The sequence below is a fragment of the Pongo pygmaeus genome, chromosome 16 (assembly GCF_028885625.2).
Source record: "Pongo pygmaeus isolate AG05252 chromosome 16, NHGRI_mPonPyg2-v2.0_pri, whole genome shotgun sequence".
Lineage (NCBI taxonomy): Eukaryota > Metazoa > Chordata > Mammalia > Primates > Hominidae > Pongo > Pongo pygmaeus.
This window is the reverse complement of record NC_072389.2, coordinates 33,468,666-33,482,610: the sequence shown is the minus strand read 5'-3', so window position 1 is coordinate 33,482,610 and position 13,945 is coordinate 33,468,666.

Sequence of the window (13,945 nt, the reverse complement as noted above, 5' to 3'; positions counted from 1 at the left end):
GCCCGTGGCTCAAAGTCCCCAGACCCTGTCCCCAGCAGGGCATTTAGGTCAGGAGGTTTGCATGAATGTCATCACAGCAAGCTATCACGCCCAGCACACATTAGTGGGACCCCAGGGCCCTATGAGGGTCTGTACTTGCTCTGATTACCCACCCCCAATCCTCTAGGGCCCCAGGGCCAGAGTGTTCCCTGGGCTGTTTCCCTGCCTGGGGATGGAATCCTCTCCCTCCTTCCAGCCTTCCCGAGTCTGGCTGTGTTCAGTCTCTTCTAGCCAGCTTGAGGCATCCTCCAGGGACAAGCCACAAAATATAAACTGTGTAATTTCATTGACTCCGCATGAGTTAAATATTCTGAAATTTGCATTTAAAACTGGTGTTGCACAATATAAACAGTAAAATTCATGCTGATAATTCACATTTTTAATTGTTCTTTACTCTGAACGTGAAATAGTGCATAAAAAACATGACAAGTCAGGATGGAAACCCTGGAAGAAAAGAAAAAGCTTTATGTGTACCTTTAATGACACTTTTTTCCTCCCTTTGAAACAAAGGGCCCCTAGATTATAGAGGCAGCTCTGAGTCCACCTCTTCCTGCAGATACTGTTCTGTCAGTTTGTGACAAGCTTCTCAAGAGTCGTCTGCCACAACTAGGTCTTTCTGTTGTGAATGCATGCCCAGGTCTTTTGGCATTCTTCCCCCTCCCCACTTTAATTTCACAAGTAATACTGGCATACAGTCCTTCTGTAAAAGATTCATGCAATTGATATATTTTTTAAAGTCCAACAGAACAATATCCACTACATTCCCATTCCTATAATTACCCAGGAATACTATGATCTAAGCCTAACTAGAGAGTGTATTTCCAGATCACTTTCTGTATATTTATTTACGTGATATGTGTGTGTGGAGACAGAGAAGGAGAGAGAGAGAGAATATAAGAATATAAGAATGTATGGTTTTGTGTGTTTTAAACTAATGATAGACAATATTTATATTCTAACTTTTTAATGTAATATTTCACCTTGGAGATTATATCAAATAATGAAAATCTGCTTCATCATTTTAAAATGGCTGTTTAGTATTCCATAATATGGGTGCATTATAGTTTATCAAACTAAGATTATTTCTATTATAATGTCACAACAACAAAAAAATATATATATATCTTTTTGTACACATGTATAAGTATTTCTCTAGGAGAGACATCCAAAAAGGAATTTTCTGGGTTACAGAATATGCTTACTTAAAAAAAAAATTTCACTGATACTGCCAAATTGCCCTCTAAGAAAACCAGATCAACTTATTTTGTTTCCTCCCCTCCCCCTATATGAACACTTGATAATATTAATCTTTTGTAGTTTCACCTATCTGGTAGACAACAATGGTATATCACTTGCCTATTACATCACTTACCCATTTTGCTCTATCAGGTTATTTCTTTTAATTTGTTAACACGTATTCTTTTGAACTGAATGAATTCTGAGTCTTTTTTTTTTTTGAGGTGGAGTCTTACTCTGTTGCCCAGGCTGGAGTGCAGTGGCTTGATCTCTGCTCACTGCAACCTCTGCTTCACGGGTTCAAGAGATTCTCCTGCCTCAGCCTCCTCAGTAGCTGGGATTACAGGAGCCTACCACAATGCCTGGCTAGGTTTTTTTTTTTTTTTTTTTTTGTATTTTTAGTAGAGACAAGGTTTCACCATGTTGGCCAGGCTGGTCTTGAACTCCTGACTTTAAGTGATCCTTAAGAGGCCTCAGCCTCCCTAAGTGCTGAGATTACAGGCATGAGCCACCATGCTGGGCCCCAATTCTAAGTCTTGGCACTTGGCCGGCTCTATGTGTGTGTGTTAAGTACATAAGTACAATTTATTTCAGAATAAGTTTAGCTTTACAGAAAAGTTGCAAAGATAGTACAGAGAGTTCCTGTATACCCTTTACCTGACTTCCCCTAATATTAATATCTTGCATAACTATGGGACATTTGTTGAAAACTAAACGATTAACATGGGTACAGTATAATTAAATTGCATCAAGTTCTGCCTGTTTTAACTCTTTAATTTCTCTTATATGCTTCCAATTTTGCCAATTCCTCCTACTTTCCAAATCTTGTGAAAACTATTTTGGACATGTTACTTTCGAGCCTCTGGACTTTCATAAACTTAGGTGTGTGAGGGTGCCTGGAGGAGGCAGAGCATAAATACAAAAATCACACAGAGGGTCCATGTGGAATTTCACATTTCTGATTCAGTTCAGGAAACTTTTTTCCTGATGCTCACCTTTATGAAAGAACTGCTGTGAGACATTTCTGAGCCTCAAACACTAAGGGGAGAGTAGAAGAAATTTACATCTCTTTAGATTAGAGTCTGTCCTCCCAAGATGGCAGGGAGTACCAAATTCATTGCCTTAAAAAAAAAAAAAAAAAAACCAGATTTCTTAAAAGCAGCAGAAGACTCCCCCAGAGTATAATGTTTGCATTTTTTTAATAATGTGTGTGTTATAAAACCTTTATAATAAGTCTTTCAAAACAAATAAATGTAAAATACAGAAAAATTAGTAGAACTTTGTAAAACATTGCATTTTAAAAAGAGGTAACTATATTTTTTATTTTAAAAATGTTTTAAAGGACGATAAATACACATCTGTAAAAAGAAACACTGGAAGGAAAACTGAGAACAAGTAATAATGGTTACTTTTAGAGGAGACAGAGGGCAGCAATGATATGAGACTTTTCTAGATATGCCCTATAAACCACTTTGGCTCTAGAAACAAAAATTCTTACATTAAAAAAAAAAAAATACAATGAAATAAAAAAAAAAGCCATCTCTAAAAGCTGAAAACAAATTGAAGCAAGAAAATCAATTTACATTAAATCAGTGACCTAACTATATAGATAAAAGAATTATTTCCAATGACACTAGCATATTCTAATGAAAGTGGCACTGTAAAAATATCTTAAATTTAATTCAGTAGTCTTTTAGTAATAACACTATTACTTTGAAACTGCTCTATATATGTGTACATTAAAACTGTTACATATTCATTAGCATGTCATCTAATATGTATACATGTCAGAATAATATTTATATGATAAATGTATAATAATTATATATAATGTATTGTCTAATATATGATGTAATATATATTAGTACGTTTTACGTCTATTAGCAATTAACACACATCAATTTATATGAACATTACCATACTATGTATATAATAGTTTTGAAGCTAAATATAAATATATAAGAATTTCAAAGTAATATTAACATTATTATATATTAGTGTATAATAATGCTAATATTACATATTATTATACTAATATATAAATGTATGTTAATTTTGTTAGAAACCAAGATTTTCTGTTTAAGAGAAAAGAGAAACAAGTATAAAATAAAAAAAGTTAAGTAAAAATTTTGCAATTCTAGTTTAAGTTGAAAAATTCAGCATTAATTTTTTTTTTAATATAATTCCTAGCTCTGGCCATTGAAAAGGACTGGGAGTAATGGAAACTCAATAGCAAAGAATACTCCTAATGTCCGTATTGTAATCTCCAACTAGGAACAGCTGATTACAGGTCTGGAGCAAGAAATATACAAGATAATCTTGGGACATTTTGGGCCAGAAAACAAGGAAGTTCTCAAAGAATAATGAATCAAAAGGATACAGAAGCCAACAACAAGTAGCTCCTATTGGCCAAAGATGATACAATTTGATCCGCAAAAGAAAAGAAACAAAGGAAGAAAAGAAAAAGAATGCACCTGACTGAAAAACCCTGAATATCTAAAACCCATTAATTCACAAAAACAAAAAAGAGCACGAAAGCAAGAGAGCCCCCAAAACAATAACCTATTGAACACCCCTGGATAAAACTTGGGAACCAAGTCCGTACTCTGTAAGCTGTCAATTAAAAGAGGAGAATATATTTTGTATGAACTTTATTTCAGATAGCCAAATAACTCTAATTGCTGAGGGAAAGTTTTTCTTAATAAATCTGGAAGGAGTTATAGAAAATCATCATCCTGTACTACTTAATGAAATAACAGATTCAGGCAGTGATCATCAAAGGATCAAATGATCAATCTTAGCATCACTGAAAGCAAGACAAGCAAACATTCATGCCTCCCATGTGAGGCAATTGGAAGCACACAGTACCATCTATAAAGGATTCCTGCCAAAAAGTGAAACCTGAATGAAATCCAGTCTACAGGGCTAATGTGCATAAACAGAAATACAAGGGAAGAAGGTGCAAGTTAAATGACTCCAAAGGCAAGCTTAACAGACAGATGTGGGAGGGTCTATATAGGAAGAGAGACCCCATTTTAAAAACAAGTTAATAAAAAAGAAAAGGAAAATGGGACTGCTGTGGATTTTATGTGGATTTCTTTTCAAATCTACTCACTGTAAAACGACATTTTAAAGATAACTAGAGAAATTTGATTATGGACTGAGTGTTAGATGGGACCTAGATGTGACAATGGCATCATGACTACATAAGGAAGGGACCCCTTTTTAGGAGATGCATGTTGAAATATTTAGAGTTGAAATGACATGTTTGGGATTTGCTTTTAAATACTTTAGCAAAGAGAAAAATAAAAAATAGAGGCGGCAAATGTAGCAAAATATTCAAAACTGGTGAATCAGGCGATGAGCACATGGAGGGTTTATTGTATTATTAATCTTTCTTTGGAGTATGTTTAAATATTGGTGTACATTTGACAGTTCTTTATCACTCAAATCAACAACATAAAAACTGAAATATTTATGTCAGCTAAAATAGGTAGATTGTAAATAATTGCCATACATTATTCCTGTCCCTGTTTGGATGTGCCACTGTGGCTCTTCTCATCAACAGATGGAGTCTTTTCTTCCATCCCTTGAATCTGGTCAGCAGTGAGAACTGCTTTAGTTAAAGGGTAAACATGACACAAGCAGAGGCTTGAAAAGCACTAGGGCATTGGGGCCGCTGAGAGCCCTGAGCCTACCACAGGAGAAGCTCAGACTAGCTTGCTGGAGAGGTCACGTGGAAAAGAAATGAGAGACCCTGGCTGAGGGTCTGCCAACCTGTAGACATATGAGTGAGGGAATTGTAGACCACACAGCCCCAGCCAAGGGGCCCACAAACTGACTGCATCTTCAGAGTCAGCCCAGGCAAGTCTAGCTGTCTGAGCCAGATTTGCCGACCCACAGAATTATGATCGTTTTTTAATATGCTAAATACTGAGGTGGTTTGTTACATGGCAATGACTGACTAATACATAAGGATAAACCTATAGAAGTACTATAGACATGCAGAAGACTGTCTTAGCTTCTTAGCACTGTGAGGGACATGCCATGTACTCAATAAGGGTGTCTGAATGGGAATTCCATGTCACTAGAAAATGGTATATATGGAAACTGTCTAAAGGCAATGGAAGGCTTAGGTAGACTACTTCCTTTTGTATATATGAAGTGCTATAAAACCAAGTAGTTACTCCACTGACAGAGGCAGATGTGGGAAGATAAACTATGTAGAACTTTTTTCCTTGGAAGACTAAAAAGGTCTGGCTCTGCCTCTGGTCAACTATGACCAGACACTACAGAAACAGTCACTGAGTTTGCTGGCAGATGGCCTGGCCTTTCTCCCCTGACACAATTCTGCAACCCAAGTGGCCAGTGTGTGGAGAGAGCACACATCCCCGTGAGAGGCCGCCTAGCCTTTCCTCCCCAGCACACATCCCCGTGAGAGGCCGCCTAGCCTTTCCCCCCCTAAGGGCCACACTGGGCCACCCTAGCACACATCAACTTGGCTGGCACACTTTCCAGCAAAGCAGATTCCACTCTGTGTACTCTGAGAACAAATCATGTTTCCTCCTTACCAAAAGTTTTTGCTTGCAAATGTTGGATCCAGGTATAAGGATTAATGAGGGAATATTTAGAGTGCCACAAAAAAAAATTCTATATAGAAGCCACAGAAGTACATGTGGATCTTCTAGTAGAGGTATTTTTTACTAAAAGAAAATATCAAAACATTTTCACCTTAAAAAGCTCAAGTAAATCTGATCAATTTAGCAGAATCACATAATTTATAATAATATACGTATAAGGGTTGTGTAGTTAATCTTAGTATCATTAGCAAAATACTGTACTTACAAAAGAAAAATTCAAAATAGTTAAATATTTCTCCATAATAGTAGCTATTTAATTGGAAAATTTTTTGTTTTCTTTGAGACAGAGTCTCACTCTGTCACCCAGGCTGGAGTGCAGTGACATAGTCTCAGCTCACTGCAACCTCTGCCTCCCGGGTTCAAGCAATTCTTGTGTCTCAGCCTCCCGAGGAGCTGGAATTACAGGTGCACACCACCACATCTGGCTAATGTTTGTATTTTTAGTAGAGATGAGATTTAGCCATGTTGGGCAGGCTAATCTTGAACTCCTGACCTCAAGTGATCTGCCTGCTCTGGCCTCCCAAAATTGCTAGGATTACAGGTGTGAACCACCACACCCGGCCTACTTGGAAAGTATTTTTAAATTAATTGATACTTTAATCTTTGATGAATATAGCTATTTTCAGTACATTAAAATGACTACTCACACAATGCCACCCACATTTACATGCTAATTTATCCAACCTCCTCATTTATATTTTTAAAGATGCAATATAATTTTTCTAAGTGTGTATATATATATATATATTTTTTTTTTTTTTTTTTTTTTTTTTTGAGACGGAGTCTCGCTCTGTCACCCAGGCTGGAGTGCAGTGGCGCGATCTCGGCTCACTGCAAGCTCCGCCTCCCGGGTTCATGCCATTCTCCTGCCTCAGCCTCCTGAGTAGCTGGGACTACAGGCGCCCGCCACCACGCCTGGCTAATTTTTTGTATTTTTAGTAGAGACGGGGTTTCACCATGTTAGCCAGGATGGTCTCAATCTCCTGACCTCATGATCCGCCTACCTCGGCCTCCCAAAGTGCTAGGATTACAGGTGTGAGCCACTGCGCCCAGCTGTAAGCATATTTTTTAAAGCATAAGAATCTTGTGAGTAAATGGGGATTTTTTTTTTTTTTTTTTTTGAGACGAAGTCTCACTCTGTCGCCCAGGCTGGAGTGCAGTGGCGAGATCTCGGCTCACTGCATCCTCCGCCTCCCAAGTTCAAGCAATTCTCTGCCTCAACCTCCAGAGTAGCTGGGATTACAGGCGGGTGCCACCTGCCAAGCTAATTTTTGTATTTTTGGTAGAGACAGGGTTTCACCATCGTGGCCAGGCTGGTCTTGAACTCCTGACCTCATGATCCACCCGCCTTGGCCTCCCAGAGTGCTGGGATTACAGGCATGAGCCACTGCGCCGGGCCTGAGGATGTTTTATACTATTTTGCAGTAGCAAACTTCTATCCAGTAAATGTTTCAAATACCTTTTTGAACCATGACTTTGGAGTTAACATTATTCAATAAGGTTAATGACACAAAAAGATAATTAAATCTGGTGAATGGAAGGAATAGACAGTAAAAGCTAAGAAAAATTGGTGGCAGCTTCATTATTTGTGAAACTAAACTTGAAGGGGACAAATTAAAACTTGCAGCTGAGCTTAAAGTGCAGCAAAAACCGGCAGAAACCAGGGCCCCACAGGGATTCTGCGCTTTGGGGAGAACTTCTGTTCTCCTGCTCCTGTTTTATCCTGTTTTGTCTTTCTGAAAAGGCAACACAAAGAGCTGAGGAAAAGCCAATAGATTCATTATCATTCTACCTAATAATAAAATAATGTTCTCTTAACAAAGTGTGGACACACATGGTGAAGGCATCAGAAAGAACCTGATGCAAATAATCTGGAAAAGGTCTTTTGGGAATGAAGTTTCCTCATCTGCAGAATGGGGGAGGGGTGATGAGAGGGGCTTGTTGGGGGCCAGGAGAAGTGGGCTGGATGAATTCCAAGATACTTTATAGCTATAACTTTCAGTGATCTAGGTTAAAAGCTGAAGATCTTTTTCATCCCTGACTATGAGGCCAATGTGAGATGTGGTTATCTGTAGGTCTTACAGTGCTTATTACAAAACTATATATTAATACTTTGTTTCCATGAAAAGCTCTAATTTTAAATGTGTGTAATTTTAAATGTGATTAATATTTCTGTAACAGAGTGCATATTATATGAAAATCAAAAGTTTTATAAAAGCTGGGCACATTTAAAAACATACAAAATCCCAGCTCAGCTTAAGTATATGGTTGCAAGAGTGTGTGTTTTCAAAGGGTGGGGCTTCCTGTCTCTGGATTGTTTGGAAACATTCTGACAAAGCCAAATTCATTTCACTGATATCCTGAATGCAGCAAGGAACTGGTGCCTAAAATAGCACAAAATTGCCTGTAGTTCCAGCTACTGGCGAGGCTGAGGTGGGAGGATCACCTGACCCCAGGAGGTTGAGGCTGCAGTGAGCTATGATCGCGCCATTGCACTCCAGCCTAGGCCACAGGGCGAGACCCTAGCTGCAAAAAAACAAAACAAAAAGCACAAAACATGATATTCGCACATGTAGAATCAGTTTAAGTCAACTAAGAAATGTGATAAACACCCAAAAGATTTCAAATCTGTATTCTCTAAATCCTTTTGAGAGAGTCTCCACAATTAGCTGGACTGGAAAACTTAGCAACATTTAGCATACTTTTCGGTCACTTATTCATTCATTCTTTTTTTAGCTATTCAACAAATAGGTAAATAGATGGATGGGGAAAGAGAGAGAGAGGGAGAGGGAGAGAGAGAGAGACAGAGACAGAGAGAAAGAGAGAGACAGAGAGATAGAGAGGCGATGGATACTTCTTACTACATGCCAGAAACAATTTCTTTTAAAATTTTTCCAGTTTTTTTCTTCTTTAACTTCATACTCCCTTTGTCTCACTCTTGTCTTTGTCGGATATGATTATTCAAGAATACATTTAAATTGTGGCACTAAATTCAGAGCACTCTCTTAGTAGGGAGAAAACACAACCACTGTGGTGTCAGGAGGGGAAGTAAATGTGTGAGCAGCTTGGTACACTCTTCACTATCCTCACCTCAAAGGAAATACAGAGGTGGATCAGGAAGCCAGTTTCAACTAGACTTACTGCTGCTTCTTGCTGACACTATTGTTACGTTATTTGTGGGATGATCAACCTTTTTTTTTTTTTTGAGAGACAGTCTTGCTCTGTCGCCAGGCTGGAGTGCAGTTGCACGATCTCAGTTCACTGCAAGCTCCGCCTCCCAGGTTCACGCCATTCTCCTGCCTCAGCCTCCCGAGTAGCTGGGACTACAGGTGCCCACTACCACGCCTGGCTAATTTTTTGTATTTTAGTAGAGACGGGGTTTCACCATGTTGGCCAGGATGGTCTCCATCTCCTGACCTCGTGAACCACCTGCCTTGGCCTCCCAAGTACTGAGATTACAGGCCTGAGCCACCGCGCCCAGCCGGGATGATCAACTTTTAAAGAGTCAACCTGGGACACAGTGATAATGACAAAAAACATAATAACATAACATATGGTCTGAATATCCCCCCAAATTCATGAGTTGAAACTTAATTGCCAATGTCATAGTATTATGAAGTGGGGCCTTCAGAGACTAAGTCACAGAGACAGAGCCCTCATGAATGAGATTACTGACCTGATAAAAGGGCTGGAGGGACAGAGATCACCCCTTTTTACCCATCCATCATTTTTCTGCCTCTGTCATGTAAGAAAACAGTCTTCCTCCCCTCTAGAGGATACAGCAACAAAGTGCCAACTTGGAAGCAGAGAGCAGCCCTCAAAGACACCAAACCCACTGGCACAGCCCCCTTGGACCTTGCAACCTCCACAACAGTGAGAAATAAATTTATACTGTCCATAAATTACCCAATCTATGATATTTTGCTATAGCAACACAAATGGACTAAGACAAACATAAAATAAGTAATTATACACGTGTTACTGCTTTAACACAGAAAAGATGTGGAGGTGAAATATATTATTCTGTATTACTTTCCTGTAACATAAATGTTATTATTTAAACAGAACAACAATAGAACTAGTTAATGATAGTAATTAATAGTAGAACAAATTAAGCAATGTGTGAGAAAAATATAACAATACTTTTAAATGTTTCTTTCTGTTCTCTGATACAGGAGTTTATTTTAACTATTTTTTTAAAAAGTCTTCCTAGCACTTTGGTAGGCCGAGGCTGGCGGATGACCTGAGGTCGGGAGTTCGAGAGCAGCCTGACCAACATGGAGAAACCCCGTCTCTACTACAAATACAAAATTAGCTGGGCGTGGTGGTGGGCGCCTGTAATCCTAGCTACTCAGGAGGCTGAGGCAGGAGAATCACTTGAACCCAGGAGGCGGAGGTTGTGGTGAGCCAAGATCGCGCCGTTGCACTCCCGCCTGAGCAACAAGAGCGAAACTCCGTCTCAAAAAAAAAAAAAAAAGTCTCTATTGGTTATTTAAATTTTGTAGGCTTTATATGTTGTGTATTCTTAACACATATAAATGTACGACTTTTACAAAGAAAACATAAATACAACATGGCTAATTTAAAAGATAGTACCTATATTTAGTAACAACAGCAAAAGATCATGTCCTGTTTCTTTCTGCCCCATGACACAGTGGGATATCTTTACTCTTTTTGTTTCCTTTTCCAATAACACTTCTTTCAACTGCCTGCAGTGGTAAGACATATCTCTTTTGACTTGAACCTCTGCTCTTCTCAAGCGCACAATACACTGATTCCTGGTATCGATCCAATGTGATGACATCAAGCTAAATATCCTCAAAAGCATCTGAGTGTGGAATACCTATAATTTTATTTCCTAGCAAGAATAGGTTTTTCGACTTAGGAGGATTCATTTCCAGCTCTCCAAAAACGTCCATCCCTTTGTTAATTAGGTTGTTAGCATCTATAAATTCATCATATAGGCTACGCATATATAAAATATCCACTGCTCTATAAAACTTTTTATTTTGAAACAATCGTAGATTAACAAGAAGTTGGCCAGGCGTGGTCGCTCACGCCTGTAATCCCAGCATTTTGGGAGGCTGAGGCAGGTGGATCACTGGAGGCCACGAGTTCAAGACTAGTCTGGCCAATATGGCAAAACCCTGTATCTACTAAAAATACAAAAATTAGCCAGGTGTGGTGGCGCACATCTATAATTCCAGCTACTCAGGAGGCTGAGGCATGAGAATTGCTTGAACCCAGGAGGCAGAGGTTGCAGTGAGCTGAGATTGCACCACCGCACTCCAGCCTGGGTGACGGAGTGAGACTCTGTCTCAAAAAAGCAAAATAAAACAAGAAGTTGCAAAGAAATGTACAGGGGAGTACAAGCTACCCACACCCAGCCCCTCCAATGTGAAGAATACCTTACGTAACTCTAGAACAATATTCAAACCAAGAAATTGACATTGGTACATTCCAAACATGTTATTCAGATTTCACCTGTTATACATGCACTCGTGTGTGTGTGTGTGTACGTGTAGTGTGTGCACAGCTCTCTGCAACTTTATTACAATGTAGTCTTTCTTGTATAACCATAACCACCACCACCACTGAGGGATTTAACTATGCCTTCACCACAAGACTCTCTCATGTTACTCCTTACAGCCTACACCCATCCTCTCTCCCCAGTCCCTAACCCCTGGAAACTACTAACCTGTTCTCCCTCTCTATAATTATGTTACTTCATGAACATTACATAAATGGAACCATACAGTACATAACCTGCTGGAATTATGTTTGTTCATCACCGTAACTTCCTTGAGGTTTATACAAGTTGTTGCATGTATCAATGGTTCCTTCCTTTTTATCAGCATAGTAGCCCACGGTAAAAATTCACCTTTTTTTTTTTTTGAGACGGAGTCTGACTCTGCCACCCAGGCTGGAGTGCAGTGGTGCAATCTTGGCTCACTGCAAGCTCCGCCTCCCAGGTTCATGCCATTCTCCTGCCTTAGCCTCCCAAGTAGCTGGGACTACAGGCGCCCGCCACCACTCCTGGCTAATTTTTTGTATTTTAACTAGAGACGGGGTTTCACTGTGTCAGCCAGGATGGTCTTGATTTCCTGACCTCGTGATCCGCCCACCTCAGTCTTCCAAAGTGCTGGGATTACAGGCATGAGCCACCGCGCCTGGCCTAAATTCACCTACTGAAGGACATTTGAGTGGTTTCCAAATTTCTTGCTATTATAAAAATAGTGGCTGGGTACAGTAGCTCATGCCCGTAATCCCAACACTTTAAGATGCCAAGGTAAGAGGATCACTTGAGCCCAGGAATTGAAGACTAGCCTGGGCAACATTGTGAGACCTCATCTCTACATTTAACAGTTTAAAAATTAGCAGGGTGTGGTGGTGTGCACCTGTAGTCCCAGCTACTCAGGAGGCTGAGGTGGAAGGATTGACCCTAAGAGGTAGAGGTTGCAGTGAGCTATGACTATGACACTTTACTCCAGCTTCAGTGACAGAGAGAGAACTTGTCTCTAAAAATAAAAATAAATAATAAAATAACAAGAAAAATATTATACAAAAACCATGAAACTGTTATGAACATTCCTGTACAAATCCCCATGTGAAAATAACTCCTCACTTCTCTGGAATAAATGCCTAAGAATTGAAATAATAAGTTGTATGGTAAATTCATTTTTTGTTTTGAAAGGAACTACCAAACTGTTTTCCAGTGTGGCTGTCTCATTTTATATTTCTACCACCAATGTAGGAGTGATCCAGTTTCTTTGCATCCTTGCCAACATATGATGTTTTCACTATTTTTTCACTCTAGCCATTCTGATTTGTGTGTAATGATACCTTGTGGTTTTATTAAGAATTTGCATTTCTTCAAAAGCTAATGACGTTGAACAGCTTTTCATGGGCTTACTTGCCACCACCTGCATGTCCCCTTTGATGAGGTGTGTGTGTTTTTTGTCCAGTTTCTAATCAGATTTTTTTAAACTACTGAGTTTTGAGAGGTCTTTATATATTTATGTGCAAGGACTTTGTTGAATATGTGGTTTGCTAATGCAATATTTTCTCTCGTCTAGTTTGTTTTTCCATCCTTTCAGCAGGCTCTTTCCCAGAGCAAAGGTTGATTTTGATGTGTTCTAATTGATCAGTTTTTCCTCTTATGGATTGTTTTTGGCATCAAGTCTAACAGGTCTTCACCCAGTCCTAAGTCCTCTCTCTTATGAATTTTCTAGAAGTTTTATAGTTTCACATTTAAGTTTGTCCATCATTTTTAAACACTCTGAAGAGATGTTATTAAGTTAAACGTCTCTTTCTCAGGTTGGGCAAGAGGGAAGAAATGTAGGTGAGGATAGACGAAGGGGTGGTAAGAAAGGGTGATGGAAGACAGGCTCAGCAAACTATCCTGTGAGACAGATGCTCCAGACAGCACCCTGTTCCTCCAGGAGCTGAATCTTGGGCATGGATTCTCCCCACTCCATCCCCGCCCATCCTGCCCACAACACTGCCCCAGGACACGCCTCCTGAGGCCAGGAAGCCTCCATCCTTATGTGGCCAAAGGAGGCCTAGGTAGTTGTTTGTCAGCTTCAGCTTCTGGAAAGAGACCAGCTGCTGTATCCAGTGGGTCCCAGTGGTTTGCTTAGATAGGATGCCACTCACTATGCCAGGTGTTTGGGATAGAAGAAAGAATAAGTGGAAGGTCTCAGTATTCAAAGAACCTACAGTCCAGAGAAGGACACAAAATAAGAAAGAAGAGAGCAAGGGCTAAGGGTACAGGTAGGAGAGAGGAGCAGAAAAGGGGAGCATAACTGAGACTTCGGGAAGGCTTCCCTAGGAGATGGTACTGTAGATGTGTGGCTATCTGAAATTGCAAACTATGAACCAGAGAATAAGAGTTCCTGCATTTCAAAGTCCTTGAAGTAGATTTCAAAGGGTACCAGTTTGAGGGCTGCTTTTCTAAAAATAGGACATTGGCATTTCCCATGAGCAACAAGAACTCACAAGAAGGTGGAATGTGACTGGATAAGGCTGAC